Raw genomic sequence first — 13,101 nt, 5'->3', positions numbered from 1 at the left:
CGGGGACCTTCTGCGTGTTAGGCACGGCGCCTGGGCTCGGCGGCAGCTGCTGCTCTTTCTGTCCTTACGAGATACCGTCGATTCGCGCAGTCGTTATTGCAAAAGATGTCACTAAAGGCAATCGCTTCGTTAGCGGCACGGTGCCTGGGCTCGGCGGCAGCTCTACATGGAGGCACCAGCAGCCCAGCCAGGCCGCCGCCGGCACCGGCGCGCCACAGCGCAAGGAGCCGGCGGCCGCCCTGCAATGCCCCCTGTCGTTGCATATTCCACCCGCCTTATATCCTCTCCATGTCTGACTCACTACCCTAAATGACACTGCAGTCTACGTGCTTATTACTACCGCTTTTGGAAGAACCAAGGCGCAGCATTCTAGTGTCGAACCGGTATTGCAAATTTGGATTAAGCAAAATTTTATTGTGTGGTCGAGCGACAGCGTCATCTCGCTCTTCCTACATGATCGCCTCTTGTGCGGAATAATTCCTAGCGCGCCGATGGCTTCAGAGTTGGTCTTCTCGAACTTTTGCTTTCGCACTGCATTCCGCAATCTTTTCGTTATGAGTTGTGTGCTTCGGTTTCCCGACTTTCTTGTGTTTAGTGCGTTTGGCTTCTCTTAACCCCTAGCCACCGCTTGCCGAAATTTCCACACTGTCGTCCGTCGATCTGCAGAGCTCGATGAAGGCATCGCGGCCGTTCCTGAGCTCGTGGAACGGCCGAATCTGTAGTTGTTTCCAGATCTCTCCCACACAACGGCCTCCCAGAAGCTTGGATTACAGAAGTACGCCACTACTCCCAGCCGGAGATTCACGTTTGAAAGCAGAATGACATGAGCTACACGCAGCTCCGATTTTTTTTTTTTTTTTTTTGTGTCTGACCTACTTTGAAAGACTTTTTAGTCGATTTACTTACTACTATCGCTGTTGGAAACCAGGTGATAACCACACAGTATTCTAGAGACGATGAGGTAATGAAAATTTAGAATAAGTAAAACAGTATCATAAGAAGTTGTGCGGTGGAGCAGCACATGCAATTCACGCTTCCTAGATAATCGTTACTGCATAGAATAATTCTGTTGTCTGCGGCGTCTTCAGTATCCGTCTTCTGGAAATTTTGCTTGCAGTATATCGTGCAATCTTTTCGTTATGAGTTGGTGCTTGGTTTCCCGATGTTCTTTTGTTTAGTGCATTCGCCTTCTCTTAACCCTGAGAAACCACATACCGAAACTGAGGCACTGCCGGCTGATCATAAGCAGTGCTCGATGAAGTTATTTCGCTTGCTGTTCGTTGCCTTTAATATTGTTCTCATCAGTGGTGAGTGCTGCCTGCAGAAAGCGTTTATCTTGCGAATTCACGTGAAAGTTTGTGTTCCCTGTGAGGTCCACTACTTGGGATTAACTTGACTGCTCCAGACAGGTGGCTCGTTGGTCTAGGGGTATGATTCCTGCTTTGGGTGCAGGAGGTCCCGGGTTCAAATCCCGGACGAGCCCTGCCATTTTGACCGTGCTGAAGAGTAGGTGGAACTCAGTCCCGGTTGCAGCTCCTCAATGAAGAGTAGACGCCTGTTATAGCACGTGGATATAACAAGAATGCGGCACCAGTAAAGTACGTAGGTGGAATTCGATAGAAACGCAGACGGTAATTTTGCATGCAACGGAAAACAAGGTTGTCTTTGCGGAATATGTGCACCGTGAGTGGAGATTCAGCTTAATTGTGCGACAGTCTACCCTCATCTTACTAGCGACGGCAACAACCAAGGGGTGGCATGTAAGATTGAGCGTGGCTAAGAGTTTCTCATTATTAGTTAGCATCACACTTTGACAGAGCTGTGACAAGGCGAGTAGGGTGAGCTCAGGAAAGCCAGTAGCAAGCGCACTTGAAGTAGCCCAGAAGAACCGGATTATAAATTTTGCCAGCCATAATGGAGCTAGGGGCGTTCTCAGTTACCAAATACCGGTGCAATAAGAGAGCAACAGTATTTGACAGTAAAATGACGCCCTATCCGTCTAGCATACGACATTGCTTGTCTCTGCATACGCGGACGTGAGGTCATCTCGGAAATGAAATCCGAAATATAGATTAAAATTGTTGTGTTCCCGCCCGGGATCGAACCGGGGACCTTCTGCGTGTAAAGCAGACGTGATAACCGCTACACCACGGAAACGACGGTCGCTTTCATGTACCACCCGGAGACTCGTAATAGCAACAGTTTGTCTTCTGTGTTAGCAAGGGCATCGGCTACGAGCTCCCTCCGATTCGTGAAGTTCCTATAGTAAAAGACGTCGATAAAAACAATCCAACCGCGACAGACAGGGAGAACGCTGGCTGAGCTGCAGCCCTACATGGTGAGACCATCAAAGGTGGCGTCATTCACATGCAGTGCGTTTTCGGAACGAATAGGCTCGTTGGTCTAGGGGTATGATTCCTGCTTCGGGTGCAGGAGGTCCCGGGTTCAAATCCCGGACGAGCCCTTGCGTTTTGTACAACGGTGTGGCAACAAATCGCATGGCGGCGGCTGTTTCGCGCATTTCCAGGCCTCCAAGTCAGCGCTAAAATCCGACAACCAGTTCTGAAACCGTTTCATGTTTCATTTGAGCCATGTGCACCCTGCTGATGGAACGTTTGATTTAAATGGTCACAGTAGAGATCGTAGCAAGTGTCTTGCTGAGTGCGACGAAAACGGCTTTCCGCCCGCAATCCAACCGGGGACCTTCTGCGTGTTAGGCACGGCGCCTGGGCTCGGCGGCAGCTGCTGCTCTTTCTGTCCTTACGAGATACCGTCGATTCGCGCAGTCGTTATTGCAAAAGATGTCACTAAAGGCAATCGCTTCGTTAGCGGCACGGTGCCTGGGCTCGGCGGCAGCTCTACATGGAGGCACCAGCAGCCCAGCCAGGCCGCCGCCGGCACCGGCGCGCCACAGCGCAAGGAGCCGGCGGCCGCCCTGCAATGCCCCCTGTCGTTGCATATTCCACCCGCCTTATATCCTCTCCATGTCTGACTCACTACCCTAAATGACACTGCAGTCTACGTGCTTATTACTACCGCTTTTGGAAGAACCAAGGCGCAGCATTCTAGTGTCGAACCGGTATTGCAAATTTGGATTAAGCAAAATTTTATTGTGTGGTCGAGCGACAGCGTCATCTCGCTCTTCCTACATGATCGCCTCTTGTGCGGAATAATTCCTAGCGCGCCGATGGCTTCAGAGTTGGTCTTCTCGAACTTTTGCTTTCGCACTGCATTCCGCAATCTTTTCGTTATGAGTTGTGTGCTTCGGTTTCCCGACTTTCTTGTGTTTAGTGCGTTTGGCTTCTCTTAACCCCTAGCCACCGCTTGCCGAAATTTCCACACTGTCGTCCGTCGATCTGCAGAGCTCGATGAAGGCATCGCGGCCGTTCCTGAGCTCGTGGAACGGCCGAATCTGTAGTTGTTTCCAGATCTCTCCCACACAACGGCCTCCCAGAAGCTTGGATTACAGAAGTACGCCACTACTCCCAGCCGGAGATTCACGTTTGAAAGCAGAATGACATGAGCTACACGCAGCTCCGATTTTTTTTTTTTTTTTTTTGTGTCTGACCTACTTTGAAAGACTTTTTAGTCGATTTACTTACTACTATCGCTGTTGGAAACCAGGTGATAACCACACAGTATTCTAGAGACGATGAGGTAATGAAAATTTAGAATAAGTAAAACAGTATCATAAGAAGTTGTGCGGTGGAGCAGCACATGCAATTCACGCTTCCTAGATAATCGTTACTGCATAGAATAATTCTGTTGTCTGCGGCGTCTTCAGTATCCGTCTTCTGGAAATTTTGCTTGCAGTATATCGTGCAATCTTTTCGTTATGAGTTGGTGCTTGGTTTCCCGATGTTCTTTTGTTTAGTGCATTCGCCTTCTCTTAACCCTGAGAAACCACATACCGAAACTGAGGCACTGCCGGCTGATCATAAGCAGTGCTCGATGAAGTTATTTCGCTTGCTGTTCGTTGCCTTTAATATTGTTCTCATCAGTGGTGAGTGCTGCCTGCAGAAAGCGTTTATCTTGCGAATTCACGTGAAAGTTTGTGTTCCCTGTGAGGTCCACTACTTGGGATTAACTTGACTGCTCCAGACAGGTGGCTCGTTGGTCTAGGGGTATGATTCCTGCTTTGGGTGCAGGAGGTCCCGGGTTCAAATCCCGGACGAGCCCTGCCATTTTGACCGTGCTGAAGAGTAGGTGGAACTCAGTCCCGGTTGCAGCTCCTCAATGAAGAGTAGACGCCTGTTATAGCACGTGGATATAACAAGAATGCGGCACCAGTAAAGTACGTAGGTGGAATTCGATAGAAACGCAGACGGTAATTTTGCATGCAACGGAAAACAAGGTTGTCTTTGCGGAATATGTGCACCGTGAGTGGAGATTCAGCTTAATTGTGCGACAGTCTACCCTCATCTTACTAGCGACGGCAACAACCAAGGGGTGGCATGTAAGATTGAGCGTGGCTAAGAGTTTCTCATTATTAGTTAGCATCACACTTTGACAGAGCTGTGACAAGGCGAGTAGGGTGAGCTCAGGAAAGCCAGTAGCAAGCGCACTTGAAGTAGCCCAGAAGAACCGGATTATAAATTTTGCCAGCCATAATGGAGCTAGGGGCGTTCTCAGTTACCAAATACCGGTGCAATAAGAGAGCAACAGTATTTGACAGTAAAATGACGCCCTATCCGTCTAGCATACGACATTGCTTGTCTCTGCATACGCGGACGTGAGGTCATCTCGGAAATGAAATCCGAAATATAGATTAAAATTGTTGTGTTCCCGCCCGGGATCGAACCGGGGACCTTCTGCGTGTAAAGCAGACGTGATAACCGCTACACCACGGAAACGACGGTCGCTTTCATGTACCACCCGGAGACTCGTAATAGCAACAGTTTGTCTTCTGTGTTAGCAAGGGCATCGGCTACGAGCTCCCTCCGATTCGTGAAGTTCCTATAGTAAAAGACGTCGATAAAAACAATCCAACCGCGACAGACAGGGAGAACGCTGGCTGAGCTGCAGCCCTACATGGTGAGACCATCAAAGGTGGTAAGTTCCGCTTTAGACGCCGTGCAGTGTGGACGTGCCTAGTCTTCCGCTCCGCCGTAGCGTTACGTATAGTGGACTATCGTTTTTGTTACGTGTTGTGTTGCAACTTCTGAGAGTATTTCTCCGTCGTTGTTTCGTACCTTGTGTTACTTTCTGTCCTTATTTCAGTGTTTTTTGTGTAGCGGTTTCGACCGCATATTTTGAAAATGTCGTCCCAGGTTATTCCTCGTCAGGCTACAGTTAGTTTTGCTTTTGACAAGTCAACCCGCCATGTGCAACCTAGTTCTCTTGAGATTCATGATTGGTTGGTAGATACCTTTGGTGTTCATTCGGATCAGGTGCACACTGCTTATTTTGATACCGAACTGTATGTTTTCTTTGTTAAGTTTATGGACCCACTTCAGGTTGATAAAATTCTTTCTAAATATGGTCATCAAGTTCTCTTTCGGCATCGGGATGATTCTGTAAGTACCGTGCTGCTTTCCAATGCTTCCATCACGTATACCAATGTTCGTGTTTACAACCTTCCACCGGAGGTGGATAATGTCTATCTTAAGGAGGGTCTACAGAAGTATGGTGATGTAAAGAGCATTCGCCTTGAACGCTGGTCAAGCCAACATCGCCTGCAATGTTACAGTGGTATTCGTTCAGTCGAAATGCACGTTAAGCAGAATATTCCATCTCACCTGCAGATCGGTGGATATCGTGTCCATGTAACATATAGTGGTCAGGTTGGCACCTGTTTTTTGTGCAATGAAAGTGGTCACGTGCGTACCGACTGTCCGCGGAGAGTTTTTGTTTTAAAAAATTCTCTCGAACAGCGTCGCAAGTTAACGGTCGCTGACCTCGTTGCAGGTGGTTCTGCTCTTGGTGTAGCACAGTCCAGTGGTAGTAGCGCCCCGCCACAGGTTTTGCGCACCCCTGATACAGAATTTCCTCCTTTGCGTGCTAAATCTGCTGTTGTTCCGTCTGTCCCTCAGGTGGGTGTGCCACTTTTGAATAATAAGAGGCGTCGCCCACACGATGGAAATAGTACGGATGAGGATCTCCCTGAGATGCCCCAGTCCGAGCGACCGGCATCCTCCGAGCCACTGTGTACTGTAGCTGCTCCCTGCCCTCCTGAGGTAGCGGTTCCGGTGGCGGCTGCTGGCGCCCCTCCGGCCTCCGACGCAGCTTCTCTCGAGTCGGGTCGTCGGTCGGGCCTGTTGGCGCCGTCTTCCGAACCGACTTCGATGTCACAACAAGTGGAGCCGCGACAACTTCCTGCTTCGCTGCCCCATACCTCTGCCAGCGGAGCTGCTCTGCTTCTTTCCAACTCTGCGGCCTCCGACCTTCCTGCTCACGTTTCGCCTCCGTGCAGTCCATGTTTGCCGGAAGCTAGTGCAGGTGTTGACCATTCCGTTTTGTCGGATGTTTCCCCCGCGACCCCGGATCCCGCATGTGGACCGGCGCGGGTGGTGTCGGATACAGAACTTGACCCTCCTACGTCACCGGCGGCTGAAGTTTCCTTGCCCGTCAGCCGACGCAAGTTACGCGTTCAGCCGAACGTTAATGCTGTTCGTAAAAAACCGAAACGTAAGGGATCCGCGGAACGGGGTAGCAGTCCCCCTCCCTCGGATGCCTGCGTCACCCCTGCTATGGACTGTGACGCTGGTGCGTCGGTGTAGGTGATTTGTTTTCTCGCTTTTCTCTCTATGGTTCAAGCATACACCTTTCTTACCTTAAATGTTAACCGTATTGAGTCCGACGTTCGCATTGCCTCTTTGCGGCAGTTTATTTACGACGCCTGTGCGGACGTAGTGTTTTTGCAGGAAGTGTTGTTTTCTGATCTCTCTCTACCTGGATTTCAAACTGTTTTTAATGTCGCGCCGGAATATTCAACAGGAACTGCTCTTTTCTTTCGAGAGGGCATTCCTATTACTGACATTGAATTCCTTGACTCTGGCCGTGGGATTGGTTGTCGTCTTTTTGATCTCCGCCTCGTTGTTTTGTATGCCCCCTCTGGTTCGGGTCACACTGTGGCTCGATCGCGCTTTTATACAAAAGAGCTTATTTATCTTTTGCGCCAGAGTCCTCGGAGTCTCCTGCTCGGAGGCGATTTTAATTGTGTTTTACGCCCTGCAGACCAGTCCCCCAATTTTAATTATTGCCGTGATTTACATGACTTAGTTCGTACGATGCATCTGCGTGATGTTTGGGAACACAAATATCCAACCCTGGTGAAATATACGTTTTTTACCGCGTCCTCATGCAGTAGACTCGACAGATTCTATTTATCTGATTTTTTATGTGATAAAATTCTTTCTGTCGATGTTATTCCTACTAGTTTTTCTGACCATTGTGCTTTTACTGCAACTGTAAATCTTAGTCGCCAACCTGCAAAACTTTATCGTTCCCAGTGGATGTTAAATGTTTCCCACCTTGCCGACAGTGCTATGGATGATGTTATAAGTGGCGTGTGGGAGCGATGTCTTCGCTCTGTCCCGCGATACCCCTCCTTGCTGGTTTGGTGGACTGCGTTTGCCAAGCCCAAGATTCGTCAGACTTTGATTTTCTACTGTGCTGCTAGGACGCGTGATTTTAAGAACACGTATGAATATTACTACTCTGTCCTGCGTGAACTATATGACGCGGCGGGTACCTCTCCACTGCGGATCCATGATGTTCGTCGTATTAAAGCCAAGCTCTTGAGCCTTAAACGACGACAGATGGATGGTCTGCGAGTTAAGTCGAAACCTCACTCTCTTGTTGAAGGTGAACTGACATCCTTGTACCACCTGCTACGGCATCAGACTCGTCGTCGTCGCTCCTTCATCTCTTCTCTTACGGTGGATGATGGGCGACAGCTTAGTGCACAGGAGGAAATGGTTCGTGCTCTTCATCAGTATTACACTAGTCTCTATTCTGCCGATGATTCTGGTGAGTCTCTTTCGGATGATGTCTTTGGGGATCTAACTGCGACGATCGCGCCTGACGCGAACGGCGAATTTCTCCGGGAGTTCCAGGTAGATGATGTTTTCGATTTTATTGCTCGCTCTCCGTCCAGTAAATCGCCGGGTCCAGACGGCCTGCCTAAAGAATTTTATCTCCGTTTTTGGCCTCTTTTGGGTGGCATTTTTACGCAGATTTTAAATGAGATTGTCAGAGGGATGGATGTGCCTGCCGATTTTAAAGTAGGGAAAATTGTTTTAATTCCGAAGTCCTCTGGTCGTTTATCTGCTGCCAATCTTCGTCCGCTCACATTGCTGAATTTTGACTATAAGACAGCTGCTAGAGCGCTCAATAGCCGGCTGTCTTCTCTGCTTCGGGGTGTGATTGGTGCACATCAATGTTGTTTTCATGATAGATCTATTCTGACACCAGTAGCCGAATATCGGGATGTTGTCTCGGTTGCGGCGGTTACAAACGTACATTGTGCCTTTGCCTTCCTTGATTTTTATAAGGCTTTTGATCACGTCAGTCATGTGTTTTTAGATCGTGTTTTAGGTACAATAGGTTTTAACGCTTCATCACGTGGTGTTCTTGGCAATTTGTACAGGGGAATAACAGCTCGGGTGTCAGTCAATGGGCAGCTGACGCCGCCCATTGCTATCCGCCGCGGAGTGCCTCAGGGTAGTCCGCTCTCTATGTCTTTATTCGTTTTGTCCCTGGAACCGCTGCTTCGGACTATTGCTCTCAAGCTTCAGGGTATGTCCCTCTCTGGTGGGAAGCTCTCGGTTAAGGCATATGCGGATGATGTCGTTGTTCTCCTCCGTCAACGAGATGATATCCCGTTGTTGAAAGGGGCAGTTGCTGCATACTGTCGTGTCTCTGGAGCGCGTCTCAATCAGGGTAAATGTAAGTTCCTTGATATTCGAGGATTTCGCGATGCTGACGTCCCTTGGGCCACTTTTGTCGATCGCCATACGTCCTTGGGGATTATCATTGATCGGTGTCCTCTAAAAATGGCGGCTCTCAATTGGAAATCTGTCACCGAGAAGATACAGGGGGCTCTGATGGTCCATGAGCAGCGCTCTGCTACCATTTTGCAAAAAGTCAGAATTTTAGACACCTACGTCCTATGTAAAGCTTATTATGTTGCTCAGCTGTTCCCACTTCCCATGATGGTGGCGAAAAGGTTGCGCCAATTGTCTAGCAGGTTTATATGGAAGGGCCATCTATTCAAGTTACGTTACGAGGTAATGACGAAACCGCGTCTCTCCGGAGGCTTGGGCCTCTCTGACATTACTCGCAAGGCGTCTGCTTTGTACGTCCGCCGAACGACTCTAATTGTTACGCAAGAAGTGACTTCAATTACATCCAGGCTTTTTACTGTTGTGCGTCCGGCGAGCCTTGCTCCACCTGTCGATGTCGGACGCCTAAATTTTAAGTTGAAACACATTCGGGAATTTTACATTGCGGTGAGTTACCTCGGTGACGTTTTTTTGCGGCGACCGGTGCCAACGACCAAGAGCTTGTTTGCCCGCTGGGAGGGGCTGGCCAGTCCCAATCCAATAGAACTGGCGTCTCCATCCGTGTCCTGGAGGAACGTCTGGAAGAACGTTAGTCTGCCGATCCACTCTATGGCCGTGGCGTCCACGTGGTATAGGGTAATAAATAATTTGGTTCCCACCAACGTACGACTGCACCGTATTGGTCTTTCTGACACGGACACCTGTACTCGGTGTGGTCTCCTGGATACCCTTGAACATCGATTCACCTGCTGTGGGCACCTTGCTAATTGGCGTTGGCTCAGGAAACAACTTGCTTTTGTCACTAGGTCTGCTGAAGCCGCTTATACTATTGACATCATCGTCCGGCCCGATTCTTCCTTTTTTCCGCGGACGAAGCTCCATACCGTCATGTGGTTGATTGGCCATTTCGTACATTTTGTCAACAGTTGTCATGAAGAGGATGGACACCTAGCGTTTCGGCAGTACATGCTTACTGCTTACTGGCAGCGCTTGCGATTGCCAGGCCTCCGAGATGATTTTGCCAATATGCTTAGCCTGACATTTGAAAGAGAGGGTGTTGGCTAAGGTCACCTGTGTGAGCCATTTTCTTTTATACTGTTTCTGAATTTGCCGCCTTTATGTATGTTTCTTCTCTACACCAGGACTGAAGTTTTCGTTTTTTAACCTTTATTTCAGTAAGCAGTCTACATTATATAGTCATGTTTTAGGATTTTAATTTCAGTACTGTACTTCTTTTGAAGTGGCTGTGTGGTGGATATTCTTTAATATTAAAAAAAAAAAAAAAAAAAAAAAATGGATAAGGCATCGGTCTCCTAAACCGGGGATTGTGGGTTCGAGTCCCACCAGAGGTACACGTTTTACTCACTGGGGAAAAATCACTCTCACCACATACAGCTGTAATAGTTGAGAAAGCTGGCATTTCTGAGTGCTTACAGGTATCACAGGTATGACGTCGATATGAAAATCCGAAAAAAAAAAAAAAAAAAAAAAAAAAAGGGGTATGATTCCTGCTTCGGGTGCAGGAGGTCCCGGGTTCAAATCCCGGACGAGCCCTTGCGTTTTGTACAACGGTGTGGCAACAAATCGCATGGCGGCGGCTGTTTCGCGCATTTCCAGGCCTCCAAGTCAGCGCTAAAATCCGACAACCAGTTCTGAAACCGTTTCATGTTTCATTTGAGCCATGTGCACCCTGCTGATGGAACGTTTGATTTAAATGGTCACAGTAGAGATCGTAGCAAGTGTCTTGCTGAGTGCGACGAAAACGGCTTTCCGCCCGCAATCCAACCGGGGACCTTCTGCGTGTTAGGCACGACGCCTGGGCTCGGCGGCAGCTGCTGCTCTTTCTGTCCTTACGAGATACCGTCGATTCGCGCAGTCGTTATTGCAAAAGATGTCACTAAAGGCAATCGCTTCGTTAGCGGCACGGTGCCTGGGCTCGGCGGCAGCTCTACATGGAGGCACCAGCAGCCCAGCCAGGCCGCCGCCGGCACCGGCGCGCCACAGCGCAAGGAGCCGGCGGCCGCCCTGCAATGCCCCCTGTCGTTGCATATTCCACCCGCCTTATATCCTCTCCATGTCTGACTCACTACCCTAAATGACACTGCAGTCTACGTGCTTATTACTACCGCTTTTGGAAGAACCAAGGCGCAGCATTCTAGTGTCGAACCGGCATTGCAAATTTGGATTAAGCAAAATTTTATTGTGTGGTCGAGCGACAGCGTCATCTCGCTCTTCCTACATGATCGCCTCTTGTGCGGAATAATTCCTAGCGCGCCGATGGCTTCAGAGTTGGTCTTCTCGAACTTTTGCTTTCGCACTGCATTCCGCAATCTTTTCGTTATGAGTTGTGTGCTTCGGTTTCCCGACTTTCTTGTGTTTAGTGCGTTTGGCTTCTCTTAACCCCTAGCCACCGCTTGCCGAAATTTCCACACTGTCGTCCGTCGATCTGCAGAGCTCGATGAAGGCATCGCGGCTGTTCCTGAGCTCGTGGAACGGCCGAAACTGTAGTTGTTTCCAGATCTCTCCCACACAACGGCCTCCCAGAAGCTTGGATTACAGAAGTACGCCACTACTCCCAGCCGGAGATTCACGTTTGAAAGCAGAATGACATGAGCTACACGCAGCGCCGATTTTTTTTTTTTTTTTTTTGTGTCTGACCTACTTTGAAAGACTTTTTAGTCGATTTACTTACTACTATCGCTGTTGGAAACCAGGTGATAACCACACAGTATTCTAGAGACGATGAGGTAATGAAAATTTAGAATAAGTAAAACAGTATCATAAGAAGTTGTGCGGTGGAGCAGCACATGCAATTCACGCTTCCTAGATAATCGTTACTGCATAGAATAATTCTGTTGTCTGCGGCGTCTTCAGTATCCGTCTTCTGGAAATTTTGCTTGCAGTATATCGTGCAATCTTTTCGTTATGAGTTGGTGCTTGGTTTCCCGATGTTCTTTTGTTTAGTGCATTCGCCTTCTCTTAACCCTGAGAAACCACATACCGAAACTGAGGCACTGCCGGCTGATCATAAGCAGTGCTCGATGAAGTTATTTCGCTTGCTGTTCGTTGCCTTTAATATTGTTCTCATCAGTGGTGAGTGCTGCCTGCAGAAAGCGTTTATCTTGCGAATTCACGTGAAAGTTTGTGTTCCCTGTGAGGTCCACTACTTGGGATTAACTTGACTGCTCCAGACAGGTGGCTCGTTGGTCTAGGGGTATGATTCCTGCTTTGGGTGCAGGAGGTCCCGGGTTCAAATCCCGGACGAGCCCTGCCATTTTGACCGTGCTGAAGAGTAGGTGGAACTCAGTCCCGGTTGCAGCTCCTCAATGAAGAGTAGACGCCTGTTATAGCACGTGGATATAACAAGAATGCGGCACCAGTAAAGTACGTAGGTGGAATTCGATAGAAACGCAGACGGTAATTTCGCATGCAACGGAAAACAAGGTTGTCTTTGCGGAATATGTGCACCGTGAGTGGAGATTCAGCTTAATTGTGCGACAGTCTACCCTCATCTTACTAGCGACGGCAACAACCAAGGGGTGGCATGTAAGATTGAGCGTGGCTAAGAGTTTCTCATTATTAGTTAGCATCACACTTTGACAGAGCTGTGACAAGGCGAGTAGGGTGAGCTCAGGAAAGCCAGTAGCAAGCGCACTTGAAGTAGCCCAGAAGAACCGGATTATAAATTTTGCCAGCCATAATGGAGCTAGGGGCGTTCTCAGTTACCAAATACCGGTGCAATAAGAGAGCAACAGTATTTGACAGTAAAATGACGCCCTATCCGTCTAGCATACGACATTGCTTGTCTCTGCATACGCGGACGTGAGGTCATCTCGGAAATGAAATCCGAAATATAGATTAAAATTGTTGTGTTCCCGCCCGGGATCGAACCGGGGACCTTCTGCGTGTAAAGCAGACGTGATAACCGCTACACCACGGAAACGACGGTCGCTTTCATGTACCACCCGGAGACTCGTAATAGCAACAGTTTGTCTTCTGTGTTAGCAAGGGCATCGGCTACGAGCTCCCTCCGATTCGTGAAGTTCCTATAGTAAAAGACGTCGATAAAAACAATCCAACCGCGACAGACAGGGAG

At 48.9% G+C, this 13,101-nt stretch overlaps 7 non-coding genes across 7 annotated transcripts; 4 read left to right on the top strand and 3 right to left on the bottom strand.

Annotated features, from left to right (window-relative positions):
• The first annotated feature begins 1,411 nt into the window (after positions 1–1,411).
• On the top strand, positions 1,412–1,483 carry Trnap-ugg. Its single transcript has one exon. It is a non-coding gene; the product is annotated as a tRNA-Pro (tRNA).
• Positions 1,484–2,084: 601 nt separating this feature from the next.
• On the bottom strand, positions 2,085–2,157 carry Trnav-uac. The gene has a single exon. It is a non-coding gene; the product is annotated as a tRNA-Val (tRNA).
• Positions 2,158–2,392: 235 nt separating this feature from the next.
• On the top strand, positions 2,393–2,464 carry Trnap-cgg. Its single transcript has one exon. It is a non-coding gene; the product is annotated as a tRNA-Pro (tRNA).
• Positions 2,465–4,107: 1,643 nt separating this feature from the next.
• Trnap-ugg lies at positions 4,108–4,179 on the top strand. The gene has a single exon. It is a non-coding gene; the product is annotated as a tRNA-Pro (tRNA).
• A 601-nt stretch (positions 4,180–4,780) lies between these two features.
• Trnav-uac lies at positions 4,781–4,853 on the bottom strand. Its single transcript has one exon. It is a non-coding gene; the product is annotated as a tRNA-Val (tRNA).
• Positions 4,854–12,202: 7,349 nt separating this feature from the next.
• Positions 12,203–12,274, top strand: Trnap-ugg. Its single transcript has one exon. It is a non-coding gene; the product is annotated as a tRNA-Pro (tRNA).
• A 601-nt stretch (positions 12,275–12,875) lies between these two features.
• Trnav-uac lies at positions 12,876–12,948 on the bottom strand. The gene has a single exon. It is a non-coding gene; the product is annotated as a tRNA-Val (tRNA).
• Between the last annotated feature and the right edge of the window lie 153 nt (positions 12,949–13,101).

Source organism: Schistocerca piceifrons, unplaced genomic scaffold, assembly GCF_021461385.2.
Source record: "Schistocerca piceifrons isolate TAMUIC-IGC-003096 unplaced genomic scaffold, iqSchPice1.1 HiC_scaffold_537, whole genome shotgun sequence".
In the NCBI taxonomy this organism is placed as follows: domain Eukaryota; kingdom Metazoa; phylum Arthropoda; class Insecta; order Orthoptera; family Acrididae; genus Schistocerca; species Schistocerca piceifrons.
This window is presented reverse-complemented; position numbering and strand designations above follow the sequence as displayed.